Below are 23,801 nucleotides of genomic sequence, written 5' to 3'. Positions count from 1 at the left end.
ACACATTATTATGCCTAATTTTGTTGTGATGCCCCGCTGGATGCAGTAAACAATGTAACAAGGTTTTCCGAAATAAATCAACTCAAGTTATGGAAAAAAAATGCCAACATGGCACTGCCATATTTATTATTGAAGTCACAAAGTGCATTATTTTTTTTAACATGCCTCAAAACAGCAGTTTGGAATTTGGGACATGCTCTCCCTGAGAGAGCATGAGGAGGTTGAGGTGGGCGGGGGTGTATATTGTAGCGTCCCGGAAGAGTTAGTGCTGCAAGGGGTTCTGGGTATTTGTTCTGTTGTGTTTATGTTGTGCTACGGTGCGGATGTTCTCCCAAAATGTGTTTGTCATTCTTGTTTGGTGTGGGTTCACAGTGTGGCGCATATTTGTAACAGTGTTAAAGTTGTTTATACTGCCACCCTCAGTGTGACCTGTATGGCTGTTGACCAAGTATGAAATGCATTCACTTGTGTGTGTGAAAAGCAGTAGATATTATGTGGTTGGGCCGGCACGCAAAGGCAGTGCCTTTACGGTTTATTAGCGCTCTGTACTCCTCCCTACGTCCGTGTACCACTCCGTAGAGCGGCGTTTTAAAAAGTCATCAATTTTATTTTTTGAAACCGATACCGATAATTTCCGATATTACATTTTAAAGCATGCATTTTAAAGCAGGCAGGCCGATATGATCGGACATCTCTATCAAGGTTACAACAATAGCACCAAGTTTGTTGTGGTCGTTATCTTAAAAAAAATGCCTAATTGAACGCTTCAGTCAGAACAAGCTTTTGAGGAGACTGAGGGCAGCAAGAAAACGGACTGCAGCGGCAAAGAGTAGAAGACTGCAGCAGATAAGGTACACGGAAATACGCTGAGAAATCTGATCAAAACCAAGCATCAACCCACTTAATGACCCGAGTGTCGTGTTTTATGTCTCCAAGTAGAAAAAGACATTCACTTTAATGACGCAAGGCACGTTAAGCGATACGATCCAACTCGTTAAGGCTGTAAAAGGAGCCTTCTTTTTTTTTTTTTTAGGCGAATAATTGTCTGATCCACCGCAGTGGACCGCCGCTGCTTCAATGCAACACACGCCTCTGCTGCAGAACATTAAAGTCAGCAGGTTCTGAAGCTGATCCGAGTGGACAGGGACAAGGCCAGACCTTGCGCGCTGACACCAAAGGTGACACCCAATGACACTCCCAGCGCATTATATCACGACAGTACGAGATTTGCCACGGCCGTTACGCGGCAGGAATTGGGTCACAAAACGGGAATGCTGTGCGCTTTTATCATCACATTTGGAACATGCGTGATGGCTGCTGAAAGGCTTCTCAAAACAAAACACCTCTGCTGTGATGGCGTGCGGTGGTGTCAGGCTTCTTTCCCCCCGGGGCTGTTGAAAACAATCAGGCGGCGCTGCGTGAGTTCGGCCTGTTTGCGGGACTAAAAGTGCACTGAAGTGAAGGACCAGGACAAGGAGACAGCCACCAAACAGGAAGTGGACCCCGACCAGTCTGTGCTAATGAGTTCCAAAGAGATTGAAGGCATCTCTGCATACCTGACTTTTAACTTGTGCCCTGCTGAGAGGCCAGCTGCCTGTGCAACGGAAACATTTTTATTACTAGCCCCTTTTACACAGGGATCCTGCAAATGAACCATACTTGCCAACCCTCCCGAATTTTCCGGGAGACTCCCGAAATTCAGCGCCTCTCCCGAAAACCTCCCGGGACAAATATTCTCCCGAAAATCTCCCGATTTTCAGCCAGAGCTGGAGGCCACGCCCCCTCCAGCTCCATACGGACCTGAGTGAGGACAGCCGGGAGGACAACAAGGTGACAAGAACTAAATCATCCAGACTAGAGACAAATTGTAATATTATGTTTATCTTACCTAAAAATAAATATATTTATTAATTTAAAAAAAATAAAAATAAAATAAATTTTACTATATTTTGCTAAAAACATCAAAATTAATTGTATTTATTTTTTTATTTTTTCTGACTCCTTATTACATGCAACATATTTGAAATAATTAATTTTATATTATCATAATTATTAAAATAATTGCTTGTTTATCAACAACTTTAGCATTTTATTCATTACATTTTGAAGCTCTCAGAAGCCAAGTTATGTTATATTCCTTAAGATTTATTTATGCAAGTTTGAAGTATCAATTATCCAAACACAGTTTTGTTTGCATATTTTCAGGATGTATATATATTAGAGATGCGCGGATAGGCAATTATTTCATCCGCAACCGCATCAGAAAGTCGTCAACCATCCGCCATCCACCCGCCATCCACCCGATGTAACATTTGATCAGAACCGCACCCGCCCGTTGTTATATATCTAATATAGACGATGCAAGGCATTAGTGAGGTTATAAAGCTTTTGCCTGTTAAAGAAAGGAGACTGATCCAATGCAGCGCAGACATTCGCGTGCCACGCTGTCACGACCCAGACGCACACCAGTGCGCAATCATATGGGAGCCGCGCTGAGCGCACCTCCAAGCGCGTCTCGCTGCCGGCGACGGCCGCGTATGAGCCCGACGCTCCAGCGCCATCCATTTTCAGGGCTAGTTGATTCGGCAGGTGGGTTGTTACACACTCCTTAGCGGGTTCCGACTTCCATGGCCACCGTCCAGCTGCTGTCTATGTCAACCAGGGTGAGCCCCACCCCTTTCGTGAGCGCACTGCGCGCGGAGTGACCCCTGTTACGCGCCCCCGGCAATGGGGGTGGCGGGCAGGTAAGCTGCGCGGGCGGAGCGCGCGGAGTGACCCCTGTTACGAGCCCCCGGCCACGGGGGTGGCGGGCAGGTAAGCTGCTTACCTGCTGCGCGTGACGCCGGCCGCGGCGAAGGCGGACGAGGCGGGGTGTCGGTGCGGTGGGCGCGGTGGTGACCCTGGATGTGCGTCGGGCCCTTCTCGCGGATCGCCTCAGCTACGGCTCCCGGTGGGGCCCTCTCGGGGGAAGGGGCCTCGGTCCCGGACCCCGGCGAGGCGTCCCTTCTCCGCTCCGTAAAAGTGTCCATCTCTTTTTTTTTTTTTCTTTTGTTGTGGCATATGCTGCAGGTGCCTGCTCGTTTTTCGTATGTGGGTAACAACATTTAACTATGTATATATATTTCCGAATTGGTTTAACTGCCACCCGCCTGAATCTATTTAAAATCAAATTTTTTTTATTTCAACCACCCGACCCGACCCGACCCGTGGATAATATCTAATTTTTTTTTATTTCATCCGCCCGATCCGCGGATAATTCGCGGACTCCGCGGTTGTGCCCGCAAACCGCGCATCTCTAATATATATATATATATATATATATATATATATATATGTATGAAATACTTGACTTGGTGAATTCTAGCTGTCAAGATACTCCCCCCCCCTCTTAACCACGCCCCCAACCACGCCCCAACCCACCCCGACCACGCCCCCCACCTCCCGAAATCGGAGCTCTCAAGGTTGGCAAGTATGAAAAGAACACATCGTAGTACAAAGCCCAAAACCAGTGAAGTTGGCACGTTGTGTAAATCGCAAATAAAAACAGAATACAATGATTTGCAAATCCTTTTCAACCTAGATTCAAATTGAATAGACTGCAAAGACAAGATACTTAACGTTCGAACTGGAAAACTTTGTTATTTTTTGCAAATATTAGCTAATTTGGAATTTGATGCCTGCAACATGTTTCAAAAAAGCTGGCACAAGTGGCAAAAAAAGACTGAGAAAGTTGAGGAATGCTCATCAAACACTTATTTGGAACAACCCACAGGTGAACAGGCTACTTGGGAACAGGTGGGTGCCATGATTGGGTATAAAAAGCAGCTTCCATTCACAAACAAGGATGGGGCGAGGGTCACCACTTTGTGAACAAATGCGTGAGCAAAATGTCGAACAGTTTAAGAACAACATTTCTCAACGAACTATTGCAAGGAATTTAGGGATTTCACCACCTAAAATGTCTGTAATATCATCAAAAGGTTCAAAGAATCTGGATAAATCACTGCACGTAACATTGAATGCCCGTGACCTTGGATCCCTCAGGCGGTACTGCATCAAAAAGCAAAATCAGTGTGTAAAGGATATCACCCCATGGGCTCAGGAACACTTCAGAAAACCACTGTCAGTAACGACAGTTTGTCGCTACATCTGTAAGTGCATGTTAAAACTCTACTATGCAAAGCCAAAGCCATTTATCAGCAGCACCCAAAAACGCCGCCGGCTTTGCTGGGCCCGAGCTCATCTAACATGGACTGATGCAAAGTGTAAAAGTCTTTTGTGGTCTGACGAGTCCCCAATTGTCTTCGGAGGAAAAGAACCATCTAGGTGCAAAGTTCAAAAGCCAGAATCTGTGATGGCATGGGGGTGTATTAGTACCCAAGGTGTTGGTAACTTACACATATGTGAAGGCACCATTAATGCTGAAAGGTACATACAGGTTTTGGAGCAACATATGTTGCCTTCCAAGCAACGTTATCATGGACGCTCCTGCTTATTTCAGCAAGACAATGCCAAACCATGTGGCTTCATAGTAAAAGAGCCTGCTTGTAGTGCAGACCTGTCTCCCATTGAAAATGTCTGGTGCATTATGAAGCCTAAAATACCACAACGGAGACCCCGGACTGTTGAACAACTTAATCCCGACATCAAGCAAGAATGGGAAAGAATTCCACCTGAAAAGCTTCAAAAATTGGTCTTTTCAGTTCTCAAGCGTTTACTGAGTGTTGTTAAAAGGAAAGGCCATGTGACACAGAGGTAAAAATGCCCCTGTGCCAACTTTTTTGCAATGTGTTGCTGCCATTAAATTCTAAGTAAATGATTATTTGCAAACAAAAAATAAGTTTCTCAGTTCGAACATTAAATATCTTGTCTTTGCAGTCTATTCAATTGAATATAAGTTAAAAAGGATTTCCAAATCATTGTATTCTGTTTTTATTTACAAATTACACAACGTGCCAACTTCACTGGTTTTGGGTTTTGTAGATGATGTGGCGTTTATCAGCCTTTCCATTTCTAACAGAACCCAACAAAGTGTGATATTACTGCAACGAAGGATGTTCCAATCAGAAGTTTAAGCAGCCGACTCAATTAGCGATCATCAATAAGCGAGATCGGCCTATACCAATACCGATTGCATTAACTAACTGTATTTTTCTCAGTGTATTTATGGTGAGTCCTATGGACAGTTAAATTGTTTACATAATCTGTCACTGTGAATGTACTAATTCATGTTCACCTCATCGTTTTGTTTTTGCTCTATTCACCATTGCACGATTATATATTAACCTTGCACATATTAGTTATTTAAGTACTTGTTTATATCTTTAGTTAATCGTAAATATTGTTTACATTGAACAAAGAGAGCACGGTCTACCAAGTCAAATTCCTAGTGTGTTCAACATACCCGGCCAAAAAAAGCTGATTCTGAATCTGATCCGGATAAAATTGTTTGAGCAGAACAACGTCATTAGTACACGACAACTACATCAAAGCAAAAATTTTAAATACTTCGATTTTTGCCGTCAGAGCCTCCTTGTTTACAGGGAAATTGAGGGAATTATTTATTCCCCGAATTTGTAAACATTGCCAAAAACAACCCAAAAATAAGTTTGAGAAAATAAAAATGTTAATGTTGAATTTAATATTATTTGAGGTTGTTTTGGGTTTTTTTTGGTATCAAATGGTGCGATGCGAGTCAGTTAAAAATGTGTATAGTTTAAATAAGAATTTGTTATTTTTTTATTTTAGGCACATTGATTCACTTTAATTTTTTTTATGTTACAGACCAAAAAACAATGTTAAACAAAGTTATTCATTGTTGTAAGTTGACCTATTTTTTTTTGGTTTTGTTTGTTTTCTTGTTATTAAGTGGTTTGTGCAGCCCTTTGAGACACTTGGGATTAAGGGCTACATAAATAAACTTTGATTGATTGATTGAAGGATACAATGTTATGGAGAGGTGTACTTATAGCAATTTTATAGATAATTGATACTATTTATAGTCGTGGAGGCGAGTGGGGGGGTAAAATGTTTTTGTCCTCCTGGGGGGGGGAACAGGCGTAACAGAAAATAATAGAGGAAAACTGCTTTAAAACACACAGAGAGGCAGCACGAGTGCAAAATGAGTTTGCACACACTCACATGCAAGAATTCTGGCACTGTTCTGACGCCATTTTTGTCCAGCACAGTTATTTTGGTACTTTTTTTTGTTGTTGTCCTTTCCAGCTTCTCAGGCAAATCCCATACTTGATGTAGATGCCCATATCGGCTGTTCAGATTGGTACTTTTTTTTTTTTAACAATTGAACCACAAATCAGAGCATACAAGCAAATGAGGGCTTCGTTTGCACTCACAAGCTCCCTCATCTCACACTCATCACATGCAGACATGAAAAAAGAAAAAAGGCTGCAAAAAAAGAGGGCGGGACTACGAGCGAGGCGTTTCCTTTCCTTTCGGATGGCGTGAGATGATAAAATCCACTTCCTGTTTAGCGTTGAGGCTCTTCGCTTTGGCGTGCTCGTGTACGTTTTGATTAGAGGATTTTAAAAAAAAGGTATGCCAGGAAACAAATAAATCCAGCATCTTTGGACAGCTGTTGTATTGGACCTCATTAGTTGTGTACCTAATGGACCCGCCATGTAGGCTGATGTGGTGTCTGTGGCTAGACACATGAAAGACTTTGGCACCACTCAGAAGAATCCTCGTTCCCGGCGGGAAAACAAATGGCCTGAGCAAATGGCGCTGCAATTAGCAACACACACGCACACACACATGCGCCACATTTCCTTAATTAACTATATGAACTCAAGTGTGGATCTGGAGTTGTGTCCGGAGGGTTTTCCACGCGTACTCGCAAAGTCAAAGTGTTTACTCGTAGATGAAAATCTCCCCGGCTCAAAGTCACAGAGAGCCAGGACTGTGGATCTTCTTACAGGGATGAATCAATCACCTCCTCCCCAAGAGGCAACCCAACCGCATCATATTCTATAGCCGCAATGATTGTTGATGGTTTCTCCCCCTCTATGTAGGCACTATAAATAGACGAGATGCGCATATAAACGTCTTTTTCATAGTGAATATCTTAGGATGTATGGCAGAGCTATTCCATCATATTGTTTACGGCGCTTACTGCTTCCTTCACCTTGATTTTGTGTATAACGTCACCTCAAAAGTTTTACTTTACTAATTTCTAGTCATGTATGTGTTTGTTTTTTTGTCAAATAGCCTAGCCTAGCACTGTACGTGTTGCATCAAGGGTTGAGTAGTTGTATTTTGGTACAGAAGGTAACTTGTATGACAGTTACAAACATAGACATCTTATAAGTAGATGCAGCATTGGCTGCTGTGATGCGAGAAATTGGGCCGCCATCTTGAAGTGGTGATGAGGAGCCGGCGAGCAGCCTAAACTGACAGTTGACAGGTAGAAAACAAAGATGCCGGGCTGGTGTTCAGCGTTTTTCTGCTCAAATGAGCGCACTGTTGAAAATAGGAATCTGGGGATTACTTTTCACAAGTAAGATTCAACATTAATGTACTATTGGTTGTATTTTGTGAAAAGTATATTACCACAAAGTTGAGAAGGAGCAAAGATCTTCATTAGTACTGAAATCGTAGCCGCTAGCAAACAAAAGTATGACCATAATAGAATTGCTTGTCAATGAAATTGATGTCATACTTGAATAACAAAGTTGAAATAAATAATGAAGATAAAGATTGTTCAAAATTCACCAGCCGCCACTGATTATGATGCATTCTCATTTTAGGCAAAGTATAAGACAATACTTTCTTAACAGTATAATTTTAACCAGGAATAAGTCTTCAAGTAACGATATGCAAATACTAACATTGTTGGGTAAGACAGAATTTGGTTTTATTCTGAATCCAGTGAAACAGATTGGTGGTTTTAGCTGATATAAAGACTTTCAGATGTTTATATATGTTTAAGTATTTGGCAGACGCTTTTATCCAAAGCGACATACATAAAAAATACATGTATAACAATCACTGTAAACATGATCATTTAAGGGAAGAATGTAGAACAAAATATCAATACAAAGTGTCAAGACAGAATAAACTCTGCTGCTGCAGCAACAGATACAGCCTATAGGTCCCTAAGATATATAGATATCTAATGTATTCATACATTGTTTATGTAGGATATACGCATGTATATATAACCTCATCATATTGTTTCTTCAACTTAAAAATAGCTGACCGTTTTTTTCCTCCTTCTCTGGGATTATATTCCCAGTTTTGATCTCGGACGTCTGGTCATTTATAGCATATAAGAATATTCTATTACTGTTAAGAAAACTATGAATAATAAAACACGCCAAAACATGTGTCCTTTATCATAGCTACACGTATGACAAAAAAAACGTGTAAAAATCAGTGGTATTCAGTGAGGTAAGATTAATTAATTGCGCTGACAGTTCATTGCTCCTGCCAAATGAATTGCACTGAGTGGAGCGGATCACCACTTCAAGATGGCGGCCCCGCGTCTCGTCAGCACCAGTAGGCAGTAGCGGTCGATGCTGCGTCTACTTATAAGATGGCTATAGTTACGAATATTTAAAGAGGTTTCAGTACTCAAGTCTCTTAGCATTTTAGCATCTCTTCGCATATCAACGGCTAGCACTTTACATATCATCACATTGGGATTTAGCACCTGTCTAATAAGGCACCAGATGTTCCCATTAACACAATCTGCAATTCACACTGGTGACAGGATGCCGTTGGCATTCTCGCTGTTAGCATTATTTTAATTTCCATTTAACAATGCTACTTAAAGTTAAAACAGTTTTAAAAGCTAACAAAACCTCACCTGTTTCCCGAGCACTATTCAGAGCACTATTTAATCCTGACTTTGCCGGTCAGTCAGTCTGGCTTCCTAATTTGCTACAAGCATCAGTTAACGACGGTTTGATTCCTGTTTTGGTAAATTAGCTTCCACGCTAAACTCCTTTTGTTTGCTGGCTCCCACGCGAGCCCCCCTTAGATTTTGTGTTATGAGCACACTTTTGTTTGTTCCCGCCTGATTTATTGCTAAAATAAATAATTTCCTACCTGCACACTGTGTCCGAAGTCCGTCTGCATCTTGGGAGAACGACCCCCGCATCACTATGCGCCCAGATCGTGTTTCAATATGAATAAATGGGAGGGAAACCACTTCTTGGTATGGATTGTGTTAACCCTTGTGTGATGTTCGGGTCTGTGGGACCCGTTTTCATTTTTTATTCAAAGAAAAATGGTACAATTAACTAATTTTTCAAACTGAGACTCAATGACTTTGGCTTATTTTCTGTGAAGAACATATATCAGAATACATACTTAATGACCACACACCATTAGGGCTGCAACAACTAATCGATTAAAATCGATTATAAAAATAGTTGGCGATTAATTTAGTCATCGATTCGTTGGATCTATGCTATGCACATGCGCAAAGGCAATTTATTTATTTTTATAAACCTTTATTTATAAACTGCAACATGTACAAACAGCTGAGAAACAATAATCAAAATAAGTATGGTGCCAGTATGCTGTTTTTTTCCAATAAATTACTGGAAAGGATAGAAATGTAGTTTGTCTCTTTTATCCGATTATTAATCGAAGTAATAATCGACAGATTAATCGATTATCAAATTAATCGTTAGTTGCAGCCCTACACACCATACACCCCCCCCCTACTCATTTCTGTTACATATAAGATGTCCGGGTCCACTGGACCAGGGCTAATAGAAGTGTGGAAATTGATGTTCTATGTACCACACACACACACACACACACACACACACACACACACACACACACACACACACACACACACACACACACACACACACACGCACACACGCACACACGCGCACACACAGCAGGCCGAGACAGGAGGAGGACCGAATCTTGTCGATTGTATTGTACCATATGTCCCGGCAAGAAATCTGCGTTCAAAGAACTCCGGCTTATTAGTGATTCCCAGAGCCCAAAAAAAGTCTGCGGGCTATAGAGCGTTTTCTATTCGGGCTCCAGTACTATGGAATGCCCTCCCGGTAACAATTAGAGATGCTACCTCAGTAGAAGCATTTAAGTCCCATCTTAAAACTCATTTGTATACTCTAGCCTTTAAATAGCCCCCCTTTTAGACCAGTTGATCTGCCGTTTCTTTTCTTTTCTCCTCTGCTCCCCTCTTCCTTGTGGGGGGGGGGGGGGGGGGGGGGGGGGGGGGGGGGCGCACAGATCCGGTGGCCATGGATGAAGTGCTGGCTGTCCAGAGTCGGGACCCGGGGTGGACCGCTCGCCTGTGCATCGGCTGGGAACATCTCTGCGCTGCTGACCCGTCTCCGCTCGGGATGGTGTCCTGCTGGCCCCACTATGGACTGGACTCTTACTATTATGTTGGATCCACTATGGACTGGACTCTCACAATATTATATCAGACCCACTCGACATCCATCGCATTCGGTCTCCCCTAGAGGGGGGGGGGGGGTTACCCACATATGCGGTCCTCTCCAAGGTTTCTCATAGTCATTCACATCGACGTCCCACTGGGGTGAGTTTTTCCTTGCCCTTATGTGGGCTTTGTACCGAGGATGTCGTTGTGGCTTGTGCAGCCCTTTGAGACACTTGTGATTTAGGGCTATATAAATAAACATTGATTGATTGATTGATTGATTGATTGAGTGTAGGTACACAGAACATCAGAGGGTCAAATGTGCGAGAAAATGAGAGCAGACAGTGTTGACAAACAATGTTGCAACCTTGTGTGGGAACCGCAGGTGCAGAAACACAAAAGAAGAATCCCTGTGGGATGCAGAGACTGGCAGAGAAATTTTCCGTGCAACGTTTATTATGTTGTTACTCAGCAAGCGTTTGTAGGTCTGATGGACCCGTTGCATTTTGTGGCTTTTAATGCCTCACAATCAAACACTTTTATGTTAAAATACTGGTACACATAAACATCTGTTCAGTATTTTAACATAAAAGTGTTTGATTGTGAGGCATTAAAAGCCACAAAATGCAACGGGTCCATCAGACCCACAAACGCTGGCTGAGTAACAACAATATGAACATTACACAAGGGTTAATGATTGTTTTTACTTTTTTCACCAACAATCGATCTGGAACCTTTTAACATAATCCTTGTGGCAACGTGGTCCCGCTTCACTTTCCAGATCTGACCCAGGCCCTCCAGGCAGGAAGTGACACACCTTTTACGCGTGTTTGTTTGCTCCCAGTTTGACACCTCTGTTCCACATCTCATCGTTATCATCATCATCCCAACCCTCTGCAACGGCGCTTTCAAAGTGTTAACGTAATAAGCAAGCATCCAAAATGGAAGCTTTAGATTCTGCGGCTTATCAGATGCGAGCCCAGCACACGCAAGCTTGTGGTAACTTGCGACACGGCACAGGCCCGACGTGCTTTAGCATGCACGGGCCAGGTTGAATGCAGTTTAGATTTTTGACTTTGATTACTGCGGCCGGCCGTTTTCCTCAGCCGCCACGGGAGAAAAGTGTCTCCCTTAATTGAACTTGACAGCGGATGCGGCAAAGAAACAACAACAAAAGGCCAATTTGAAGTTCAAGGCCACACTTTTACGTCTCATTAATTGTCGCTCAGCCTCTCACACGTGTCAGTTTGCCTTCTCACACGTCCGACTTCCACGAGAAAGAAGAAGGAAACCAATATACACTCGACACCACTACAACCACAAAAAAAAACCACACTGTTCTAACAAAACGGTGCATTTTTTGATGCATCTCTTTATATTACATCTCGCAACAACCTTCCCACACAAATCCAGCAAAAATATTCAATTCGGAGCAAACGAGAAACATTGCTATTGTCTCTGACTCTTTGTTTAGTTCACGGCACCTCATTATCTTCTGCCTTTCTTCCCAGACGGCTTGGACACAATTCCCAGAAGAACAAGAGAAGAAGAAGCATCACAGATACAGATAGGGAAGTCGACGGGAGTTAGAGTGTGGAGTTATTTTTAAAATAACCGAATGAACATGACAATAGGGTGACAGTAGCTCAGTATTTCAAGGGAAACTACACTTTTTGGGAATGTTGCCTATCATTCACAATCCCCATGTAGAAAACCTAAAACCAGTGAAGTTGGCACATTGTGTAAATGGTAAATAAAAACAGAATACAATGATTTGCAAATCCTTTTCAAGTTATATATAGACTGCAAGATATTTAATGTTCGAACTGAGAAACCTTTTTTTTTTGGCAAATAATCATTAACTTAGAATTTAATGGCAGCAACACATAGCAAAAAAGTTGTCACAGGGGCATTTTTACCACTGTGTTACATGGCCTTTCCTTTTAACAACACTCAGTAAACATTGGGGAACTGAGGAAACCATTTTTTAAAGCTTTTCAGGTGGAACTCTTTCCCATTCTTGCTTGATGTACAGCTTAAGTTGTTCAACAGTGTGGTATTTTCCGCTTCATATTGCGCCACACATTTTCAATGGGAGACCGTTCTGCACTACAGACAGGCCAGTCTAGTACCCGCACTCTTTTACTATGAAGCCACGCTGTTGTAACACGTGGCTTGGCATTGTCTTGCTGAAATAAGCAGGGGCGTCCATGGTAACGTTGCTTGGATGGCAACCTATGTTGCTCCAAAACCTGTATGTACCTTTCAGCATTAATGGCGCCTTCACAGATGTGTAAGTTACCCATGTCTTGGGCACTAATACACCCCCATACCATCACACATGCTGGCTTTTGAACTTTGCGCCTATAACTATCTGGTTGGTTCTTTTCCTCTTTCTTCCGGTGGACACGACGTCCACAGTTTCCAAAAACAATTTGAAATGTGGACTCGTCAGACCACAGAACACTTTTACACTTTGCATCAGTCCATCTTAGATGAGCTCGGGCCAAGCGAAGCCGGCTGCGTTTCCGGGTGTTGTTGATAAATGGCTTTCGCTTTGCATAGTAGAGTTTTAACTTGCACTTACAGATGTAGCGACAAACTGCAGTTACAGATAGTGGTTTTCTGAAGTGTTCCTGAGTCCATGTGGAGATATCCTTTACACACACATGTCGCTTTTGATGCAGTACCACCTGAGAGATCAAAGGTCTGTAATATCATCGCTTACGTGAAGTGAAGTGAAGCGAATTACATTTATATAGCGCTTTTTCTCAAGTGACTCAAAGCGCTTTACATAGTGAAACCCAATATCTAAGTTACATTTAAACCAGTGTGGGTGGCACTGGGAGCAGGTGGGTAAAGTGTCTTGCCCAAGGACACACCGGCAATGACTAGGATGGCGGAAGCGGGGATCGAACCTGCAACCCTCAAGTTGCTGGCACGGCCGCTCTACCAACCGAGCTATATCGTCACGTGCAGTGATTTCTCCAGATTCTCTGAACCTTTTGATGATATTACGGACCGTAGATGATGAAATCCCTAAATTCCTTGCAATAGCTCGTTGAGAAATGTTGTTCTTAAACTGTTTGACAATTTGCTCACGCATTTGTTCACAAAGTGGTGACCCTCGCCCCATCCTTGTTTGTGAATGACTGAGCATTTCATGGAAGCTGCTTTTATACCCAATCATGGCACCCACCTGTTCCCAATTAGCCTGTTCACATTTGGGATGTTCCAAATAAGTGTTTGATGAACATACCTCAACTTTCTCAGTCTTTTCCGCCACTTGTGCCAGCTTTTTTGAAACATGTTGCAGGCATCAAATTCCAAATGAGTTCATATTTGCAAAAAATAAAGTTTTCCAGTTTGAACGTTAAGTATCTTGTCTTTGCAGTCTATTCAATTGAATATGAGTTGAAAAGGGATAAGCGGTAGAAAATGGATGAATGGATCTGACCAATCGAAAAACCTTATTAAAACACACGAGTGTCCAAAGTGTGGCCAGCAGCTTGAGCTTTGTTTCATCGGACATTACATGGACAAAGATACGACCTTCTGGAGGAAACTTCTGTGGTCAGATGAAACAAAAATGGAGCTGTTTGGCCACAATACCTGGCAATATGTTTGGAGGAGAAAAGCTGAGGCCTTTAATCCCAGGAACACCAAACCTACCGTCAAGCATGGTGGTGGTAGTATTATGCTCTGGGCCTGTTTTGCTGCCAATGGAACTGGTGCTTTACAGAGAGTAAATGGGACAATGAAAAAGGAGGATTACCTCCTAATTCTTCAGGACAACCCAAAATCATCAGCCCGGAGGTTGGGTCTTGGGCGCAATTGGGTGTTCCAACAGGACAATGACCCTAAACACACGTCAAAAGTGGTAAAATGAATGGCTAAATCAGGCTAGAATTAAGGTTTTAGAATGGCCTTCCCAAAGTCCTAACTTAAACGTGTGGACAATGCTGAAGAAACAAGTCCATGTCAGAAAACCAACAAATGTAGCTGAACTACACCAATTTTGTCAAGAGGAGCGGTCAAAAATTCAACCAGAAGCTTGCCAGAAGCTTGTGGATAGCTACCAAAAGTGCCTTATTGCAGTGAAACATGTAACCAAATATTAACATTGCTGTATGTATACTTTTGACCTAGCAGATTTGGTCACGTTTTTAGTAGACTCATAATATATTCATAAAAGAACCAAACTTCATGAATGTTTTTGGTGACCAACAAGTATGTGCTCCAATCACTCTATCACAAAAGAATAAGAGTTGTAGAAATTATTGGAAACTCAAGACAGCCATGACATTATGTTCTTTACAAGTGCATGTAAAGTTTTGATCGTGACTGTACGTTACGTACGTTTACCGAAGTACATGTCAAACTACTTCCATAACGTAAATGACCGCCATAACCACAACAGCAGGGGGTGCTCCACAAACCACGTTAAACCCAGATTCCGATCCAACAAAGGTCTTAACTCATTCTCCTTCTATGCCACATCAATATGGAATGCACTCCCAACAGGTGTAAAAGAAAGTGCATCTCTATCCTCCTTCAAAACCGCACTAAAAGAACACCTCCAGGCAACTACAACCCTCGACTAACACCCTCCCCCCTCCACATCCCACCTCCCCGGATTGTAAATAATCAAATGTAAATGATCAAATGTATATACTTGTTCTTATGCTATCTGAACTCACTATGTTCACTGCTCGCTGTACATATCCTACGAAGTCAGACCTACACGGTTTCAATGTCCATTTCTCAGATGATGTATTTGTTGATGACTGAAGTGCTGATATCAACCCCCCCCACCACCACCACATCCCACCCCTCGGATTGTAAATAATGTAAATAATTAAATGTATATACTCTGATGATTAACTTGTGTGATGACTGTATTATGCTGATAGTACAGTGGTTCTTAACCTGGGTTCGATCGAACCCCAGGGGTTCGGTGAGTCGGGCTCAGGGGTTCGGCGGAGGTCAAGACACACCCGACTCATCGTGTAAATAAAAACTTCTCCCTATTGGCGTATTACTAATACGGCAACAGCAGAAGTCACACTGATTTGCAGGTGTGTAATTTGTTGTGAGTTTATGCACTGTTGGTTTTGTTCTTTGAACAAGGTGATGTTCAGGCACGGTTCATTTTGTGCACCAGTAATAAAACATTGTAACACTTTAGCATGGGGAACATATTCACCATTAATTAGTTGCTTATTAACATGCAAATTAGTAACATATTGGCTCTTAACTAGTCATTATTAAGTACTTATTAATGCCCTATTCTGCATGGCCTTATTATAACACTAACCCTCTAACCCTGGCCCTAACCCTCTAACCCTAACCCTAACCAAATAACTCTAAATTAAGTCTTTGTTACGTAGAATATGTTCCCCTAGTGCAGGGGTCGGCAACCTTTACCAGTCAAAGAGCCATTTTGACCAGTTTCACAAATTATAGACAACAATGGGAGCCGCCAAAATGTTTTGAAATTTTAAATGATATAACACTGCATAAAAAAGTTTTTTTTTTATTTGTGCTATGTATAAACCAGGGGTCTCAGACACGCTGCTCACACCTTTATATGAAATATGAAAGCTGGTGCGGCCCGCGGGCTTTAATTGACTGACGCTTGTCAACGTCATGCCCTATTCTGCATATAGCACCCACGACAACCAGCGTGCCTGATCAGCCACATATAGTATGGGGCTTCCGCTTGCTCAAGTAGGTGACAGCAATGCATACTTGGTCAACAACCACACAGGTTACACTGACGGTGGCGGTATAAAAAAAACTTTAACACTCTTACTAATACACCAAACAAGAATGACAAACACATTTCAGGAGAACATCTGCACCGTAACACAACAGGACAAATACCCAGAATCCCATGAACAAATACCCAGAATCCCATGCAGCCCTAACTCTTCCGGGATACATGATACACCCCCGCTACCAAACCCCGCCCACCTCAACCCACAGAGAGGGGGGGGGGGTTGATGTGTGAGGGAGCAGGGTTGGGGTGGGGGCGGGGTTTGGTGGTAGCAGGGGTGTATAATGTAGCCTGGAAGAGTCAGGGCTGCATGGGATTTTGGGTGTTTGTTCTGTTTTGTTTATGTTGTGTTAAGGTGCAGATGTTCTCCCAAAATGTATTTGTCATTCTTGTTTGGTTTTGGTTCAAAGTGTGGCGCATGATTAGTAAGAGTGTTAAAGTTGTTTTATATGGTCACCGTCAGTGTAACCTGTGTAGCTGTTGACCAAGTATGCCTTGCTGTCACGTATGTGTGCAAGTAGCAGATTTTTATTGTAATACAAGTGTTGGGCTGGCACGTTGTTAATACAGAATGTAGAGGGCGCCAAATGTTGAACCATCATGACATGCCCTTATTATAGCTGTAAGGGTGAATATTAATCCCGGGAGTTTTCTGCGAGAAGCACTGAAATCCTTTAGTCTCACGGTAAAATTGGGGGGGTTCAGCAAGTTAGCTGCTGAGCCGCATCAGAGTGATCAAAGAGCCGCATGCGGCTCCGAAGCCGCGGGTTGCCTACCCCTGCCCTAGTGTCCGAAAAACTCTAAATTAAGTCTTTGTTACTTAGAATATGTTCCCCATACTAAAGTGTTACCAAAAACATATAACTTTGTCTTGAACTTGAAAAAAAACAACATTTTAATTTTCACTAAAGAAGGGTTCGGTGAATGCGCATATGAAACTGGTGGGGTTCAGTACCTCCAACAAGGTTAAGAACCACTGTGACAGTATATATATGTACCATGAATTGATTTACGTGGACCCCGACTTAAACAAGTTGAAAAACTTATTGGGGTGTTACCATTTAGTGGTCAATTGTACGGAATATGTACTGTACTGTGCAATCTACTAATAAAAGTTTCAATCAATCAATATTAAAACATAATAATCAAATGCACTGGGAATTGTGTAATACCATCACGAGGAGATTATGCATTAAAATCATATCAAGTAGCCCTCAGAGAGCAGTGTGGCCCTCAATGAAAACCATGTTGACACCCCTGCTTGACTGCACACTGTCAAGGATGCTGACGGCTGACTTCTGACCTCTTAGGATTTGACAGCCACCATAAAACCAGCAACTCCAGGTCAAAACATGAACGATAACTTTAAACACTTGCAGTTGAATCACAGGTAATAAAAAGCTAAATGGGTGGAAAACCGCCAGTTAAGACCATGGACTTGATGGAGCGTGGGAGTGGATCCACACTGACTGACCGGGTCAGTGCAGGTTCGATAGGGGGGGGGAAATAACAGTGGTTCGGTCGCAGTAATGAACAATAAACCAATAGTTGATACAATATGTCACATTTCTTAGCTTTAATGGTGACGTCCTGGGAGCGTCACGCACAGGTGTGACAACAAATGAAACCAAACACACACCAAAACAAGCTAAACAGTTAGCGAACACTCCGTGGCGACCAGGAAGCTATCCAGCGAACACATTAACTCACCTGGGAGGTTTCAACATGTGGACCCGCAGAGCAGAGCTTAATATGTCTCGGAGTCGGAGAAGGAGAAGGAGATAGAGAGGGGAGAAAAAAAAGGCGAGGCGAGGGGTTCGGTGTGTCCGCCTGTCACGCCGGGAAGGAGGAGCCAGTGTTTACTCCAGCGAACACAAGCCGCCGCCATGCCGCCGTCACGCGCTTTTTGCACGGTGGCAAACAGCGACACACTGAGGTCACTAAGTGTACTGCAGCTTTCTGCTGTCTCTTGGCGTGACTGTCAATCAAAAGTGAGCGCTATTATCTTCAAAAAGTTATGCATATTTATTTTGATGTAGCTCTTGAATTAAATCATTGTTAATATAATAAATAAATACAAATATATTGTATATATATATATATATAGTCCAGGCAGCACGGTGTTAGAGGGGTTAGTGCGGGGGTCGGCAACCCGCGGCTCTGGAGCCGCATGCGGCTCTTTAGCGCCGCCCTAGTGGCTCTCTGAGGCTTTTTCAAAAATGTATGAAAAATGGAAAAATATATTTTTTGTGTTAATATGGTTTCTGTAGGAGGACAAACATGACACAAACCTCCCTAGTTGTTTTAAAGCACACTGTTTATATTAAACATGCTTCACTGATTCGAGTATTTGGCGAGTGCCCTTTTGTCCTACTAATTTTGGCCGTCCTTGAACTCACGTAGTTTGTTTACATGTATAACTTTCTTTGGCTTTCTAGGACGTGTTTTATGCCACTTCTTTTTCTGTCTCATTTTGTCCACCAAACTTTTAACGTTGTGCATGAATGCACAAAGGTGAGTTTTGTTGATGTTATTGACTTGTGTGAAGTGCTAATCAGACATATTTGGTCACTGTATGACTGCAAGCTAATCGATGCTAACATGCTATTTAGGCTTGCTATATGTACATATTGCATCATTATGCCTCATTTGTAGCTATATTTAAGGTCATTTAAATTCCTTTAAGTCCTCTTAATTCAATTTATATCTCATGACACACTATCTGTATGTAATATGGCTTATAATTTTTTGCGGCTCCATACAGATTTGTTTTTGTATTTTTGGTCCAATATGGCTCTTTCAACATTTTGAGTTGCCAACCCCTGGGTTAGTGCATCTGCCTCACAATACAAAGGTCCTGGGTTTGATCCTGCGCTCCGGATCTTTCTGTGTGGAATTTGGATGTTCTCCCCGTGACTGTGTGGGTTCATCCCACCTCCAAAGACATGCACCTGGGGATAGGTTCATTGGCAACACTAAATTGGCCCTAGTGCAGTGGTTCTTAACCGTGTTGGAGGTATCGAACCCCACAAGTTTCATATGCGCATTCACCGAACCCTTCTTTAGTGAAAAAAAAAATAAATAAATCAAATTCAAGACAAAGTTGTATGTTTTTGGTAACACTTTAGTAAGGGGAACATATTCTAAGTAACAAAGACTTAATTTAGAGTTTTTTGGACACTAGGGAACATATTCTAAGTAACAAAGACTTAATTTAGAGTTATTTGGTTAGGGTTAGGGTTAGAGGGCTAGTTATTATTATTAGCCTTTATTTAACCAGGTAAAATCCCATTCAGATCAAAGATCTCTTTTCCAAGGGAGACCTGGCCAAGAGGGCAGCAGCAAGGTTACATTAAAACAGTAAACAAATACTTAAAACATCACATTTACAACATTAAAACTTGCTCACATGACACATGTGCATACAGACAAGGTAGACTGCAGTCCTTTCACAGAAGCTTTAAACTCATTCAACATAAGGGTTTGAAGTTTAATATTCGATTGTAGGTTATTCCAAGCCTTCAGTGCTGAAAACCTAAATGCTTTCTTGCCCAGTTCAGTTCTTACTTTGGGGACGACAAATTGCAGAACATTCATTGAACGAAGATTGTGACTTTCTTGTTTCTTTGTTAAAAGACAAGACAGATAAGATGGAGCGATACCCAGAATGGTTTTGTAGATGAAGACATACCAATGATTGAGGCGTCGAGCACATAAAGATGTCCAGTTAACCATTGAGTATAACACACAATGGTGAGTAAGGGGAGCGCAGTTGGTGATGAATCTCAGTGCCCCATGGTACCTGGTTAGGGCCAGGGTTAGAGGGTTAGGGTTATAATAAGGCCTTGCCGAATAAGGCATTAATAAGTACTTAATAATGATTAGTTAAGAGCGAATATGTTACTAATTTACATGTTAATAAGCAACTAATTAATGATGAATATGTTCCCCATACTAAAGTGTTACCATGTTTTTTTACTGGTGCACAAAATGAACCGTGCATGAACATCACCTTGTTCAAACAACAAAACCAACACAGTGCATAAACTCATAACAAATTACACACCTGCAAATCAGTCTGACTTCTGCTGTTGTCGTATCCGTAATACGCCGATAGGGAGAAGTTTTTATTTACATGATGAGTCGGGTGTGTTTTGACCTCCACCGAACCCCTAGGGTTCGATCGAACCCAGGTTAAGAACCACTGCCCGAGTGTGTGAATGTGAGTGTGAATGTTGTCTGTCTACCTGTGTTGGCCCTGCGATGAGGTGGCGACTTGTCCAGGGTGTACGCCGCCTTCCGCCCGAATTAAATCATTGTTAATATAATAAATAAATACAAATATATTGTATATATATAGTCCAGGCAGCACGGTGTTAGAGGGGTTAGTGCATCTGCCTCACAATACAAAGGTCCTGGGTTTGATCCTGTGCTCGGGATCTTTCTGTGTGGAATTTGGACGTTCTCCCCGTGACTGTGTGGGTTCATCCCACCTCCAAAGACATGACCTGGGGATAGGTTGATTGGCAACACTAAATTGGCCCTAGTGCAGTGGTTCTTAACCTTGTTGGAGGAATCGAACCCCACCAGTATCAAAATGCGCATTCACCGAACCCTTCTTTAGTGAAAAATAAAATGTTTTTTTTTTTCAAATTCAAGACAAAGTTATATTTTTTTGGTAACACTTTAGTATGGGGAACATATTCTAAGTAACAAAGACTTCCATCCATCCATTTTCTACCGCTTATTCCCTTTGGGGTCGCGGGGGGCGCTGGAGCCTATCTCAGCTACAATCGGGCGGAAGGCGGGGTACACCCTGGACAAGTCGCCACCTCATCGCAGGGCCAACACAGATAGACAGACAACATTCACACTCACATTTACACACTAGGGCCAATTTAGTGTTGCCAATCAACTTATCCCCAGGTGCATGTCTTTGGAGGTGGGAGGAAGCCGGAGTACCCGGAGGGAACCCACGCAGTCACGGGGAGGACATGCAAACCCCACACAGAAAGATCCCGAGCCCGGGATTGAACCCAAGACTACTCAGGACCTTCGTATTGTGAGGCAGATGCACTAACCCCTCTGCCACCGTGAAGCCCTAACAAAGACTTAATTTAGAGTTATTTGGACACTAGGGGAACATATTCTAAGTAACAAAGACTTAATTTAGAGTTATTTGGTTAGGGTTAGGGTTAGAAGGTTAGAGCCAGGGTTAGAGGGTTAGGGTTATAATAAGGCCATGCCGAATAAGGCATTATAAAGTACTTATTACTTACTATGGACTGGACTCTTACTATTATGTTGGATCCACTATGGACTGGACACTCACAATATTATGTCAGACCCACTCGACATCCATTGCATTCGGTCTACCCTAGAGGGGGGGGGGGGGGGGGGGGGGGGGGGGGTTACCCACATATGCGGTCCTCTCCAAGGTTTCTCATAGTCATTCACATCGACGAGGATGTCGTTGTGGCTTGTGCAGCCCTTTGAGACACTTGTGATTTAGGGCTATATAAATAAACGTTGATTGATCGATACTTAATAATGATTAGTTAAGAGTGAATATGTTACTAATTTACATGTTAATAAGCAACTAATTAATGGTGAATATGTTCCCCATACTAAAGTGTTACCATGTTTTTTTTACTGGTGCACAAAATGAACCGTGCATGAACATCACCTTGTTCAAAGAACAAAACCAACACAGTGCATAAACTCACAACAAATTACACACCTGCAAATCAGTCTGACTTCTGCTGTTGTCGTATCCGTAATACGCCTATAGGGAGAAGTTTTTATTTACACGATGAGTCGGGTGTGTTTTGACCTCCACCGAACCCCTAGGGTTCGATCGAACCCAGGTTAAGAACCACTGCCCTAGTGTGTGAATGTGAGTGTGAATGTTGTCTCTCTACCTGTGTTGGCCCTGCGATGAGGTGGCGACTTGTCCAGGGTGTACGCCGCCTTCCGCCCGAATTAAATCATTGTTAATATAATAAATAAATACAAATATATTGTATATATATAGTCCAGGCAGCACGGTGTTAGAGGGGTTAGTGCATCTGCCTCACAATACAAAGGTCCTGGGTTTGATCCTGCGCTCGGGATCTTTCTGTGTGGAATTTGGACGTTCTCCCCGTGACTGTGTGGGTTCATCCCACCTCCAAAGACATGCACCTGGGGATAGGTTGATTGGCAACACTAAATTGGCCCTAGTGCAGTGGTTCTTAACCTTGTTGGAGGTATCGAACCCCACAAGTTTCATATGCGCATTCACCGAACCCTTCTTTAGTGAAAAATAAAATGTTTTTTTTTTTCAAATTCAAGACAAAGTTATATGTTTTTGGTAACACTTTAGTAAGGGGAACATATTCTAAGTAACAAAGACTTAATTTAGAGTTTTTTGGACACTAGGGAACATATTCTAAGTAACAAAGACTTAATTTAGAGTTATTTGGTTAGGGTTAGGGTTAGAGGGCTAGTTATTATTATTAGCCTTTATTTAACCAGGTAAAATCCCATTCAGATCAAAGATCTCTTTTCCAAGGGAGACCTGGCCAAGAGGGCAGCAGCAAGGTTACATTAAAACAGTAAACAAATACATAAAACATCAAATTTACAACATTAAAACTTGCTCACATGACACATGTGCATACAGACAAGGTAGACTGCAGTCCTTTCACAGAAGCTGTAAACTCATTCAACATAACTAGGGTTTGAAGTTTAATATTCGATTGTAGGTTATTCCAAGCCTTCGGTGCTGAAAACCTAAATGCTTTCTTGCCCAGTTCAGTTCTTACTTTGGGGACGACAAATTGCAGAACATTCATTGAACGAAGATTGTGACTTCCTTGTTTCTTTGTTAAAAGACAAGACAGATAAGATGGAGCGATACCCAGAATGGTTTTGTAGATGAAGACATACCAATGATTGAGGCGTCGAGCACATAAAGATGTCCAGTTAACCATTGAGTATAACACACAATGGTGAGTAAGGGGAGCGCAGTTGGTGATGAATCTCAGTGCCACATGGTACCTGGTTAGGGCCAGGGTTAGAGAGTTAGGGTTATAATAAGGCCTTGCCGAATAAGGCATTAATAAGTACTTAATAATGATTAGTTAAGAGCGAATATGTTACTAATTTACATGTTAATAAGCAACTGTGTTACCATGTTTTTTTTACTGGTGCACAAAATGAACCGTGCATGAACATCACCTTGTTCAAAGAACAAAACCAACACAGTGCATAAACTCACAACAAATTACACAGGACAAGCGGTAGAAAATGGATGGATGTATAGTCCTTAGGTCAGGGAAAAAAAACACGCCGCCTATTTCATCCAGGAATATTCCACTGTATTCCGGTATTGAGCACTGTTTAACGGATAAACCACAGGAACTTCGGCTATATCGTACAGTATATATATATACCAGTGGTTCTTGACCTGGGTTCGATGGAACCCTAGGGGTTCGGTGAGTCGGCCTCAGGGGTTCGCTGAGGTCAAGACACACCCAACTCATCGTGTAAATAAAAACTTCTCCCTATCGGCGTATTATGGATATCCCCAAACAATTTTCCTTCTAATTTTCCATCTGATTTGCAGGTGTGTAATTTGTTGTGAGTTCA

At 42.3% G+C, this 23,801-nt stretch overlaps 1 protein-coding gene across 1 annotated transcript in view; it reads right to left on the bottom strand.

The window, feature by feature from the left end:
* ptprea (protein tyrosine phosphatase receptor type Ea) overlaps positions 1-18,032 on the bottom strand; it is a 161,051-nt gene extending 143,019 nt beyond the window's left edge. Inside the window, exon 1 of the mRNA XM_061931918.2 lies at positions 17,880-18,032. The gene's annotated coding sequence lies outside the window, so the exon portion shown is untranslated. The remainder of the gene's footprint in view (positions 1-17,879) is intronic.
* Positions 18,033-23,801: the final 5,769 nt, after the last annotated feature.

Source organism: Nerophis lumbriciformis, linkage group LG39, assembly GCF_033978685.3.
Source record: "Nerophis lumbriciformis linkage group LG39, RoL_Nlum_v2.1, whole genome shotgun sequence".
Lineage (NCBI taxonomy): Eukaryota > Metazoa > Chordata > Actinopteri > Syngnathiformes > Syngnathidae > Nerophis > Nerophis lumbriciformis.
This window is presented reverse-complemented; position numbering and strand designations above follow the sequence as displayed.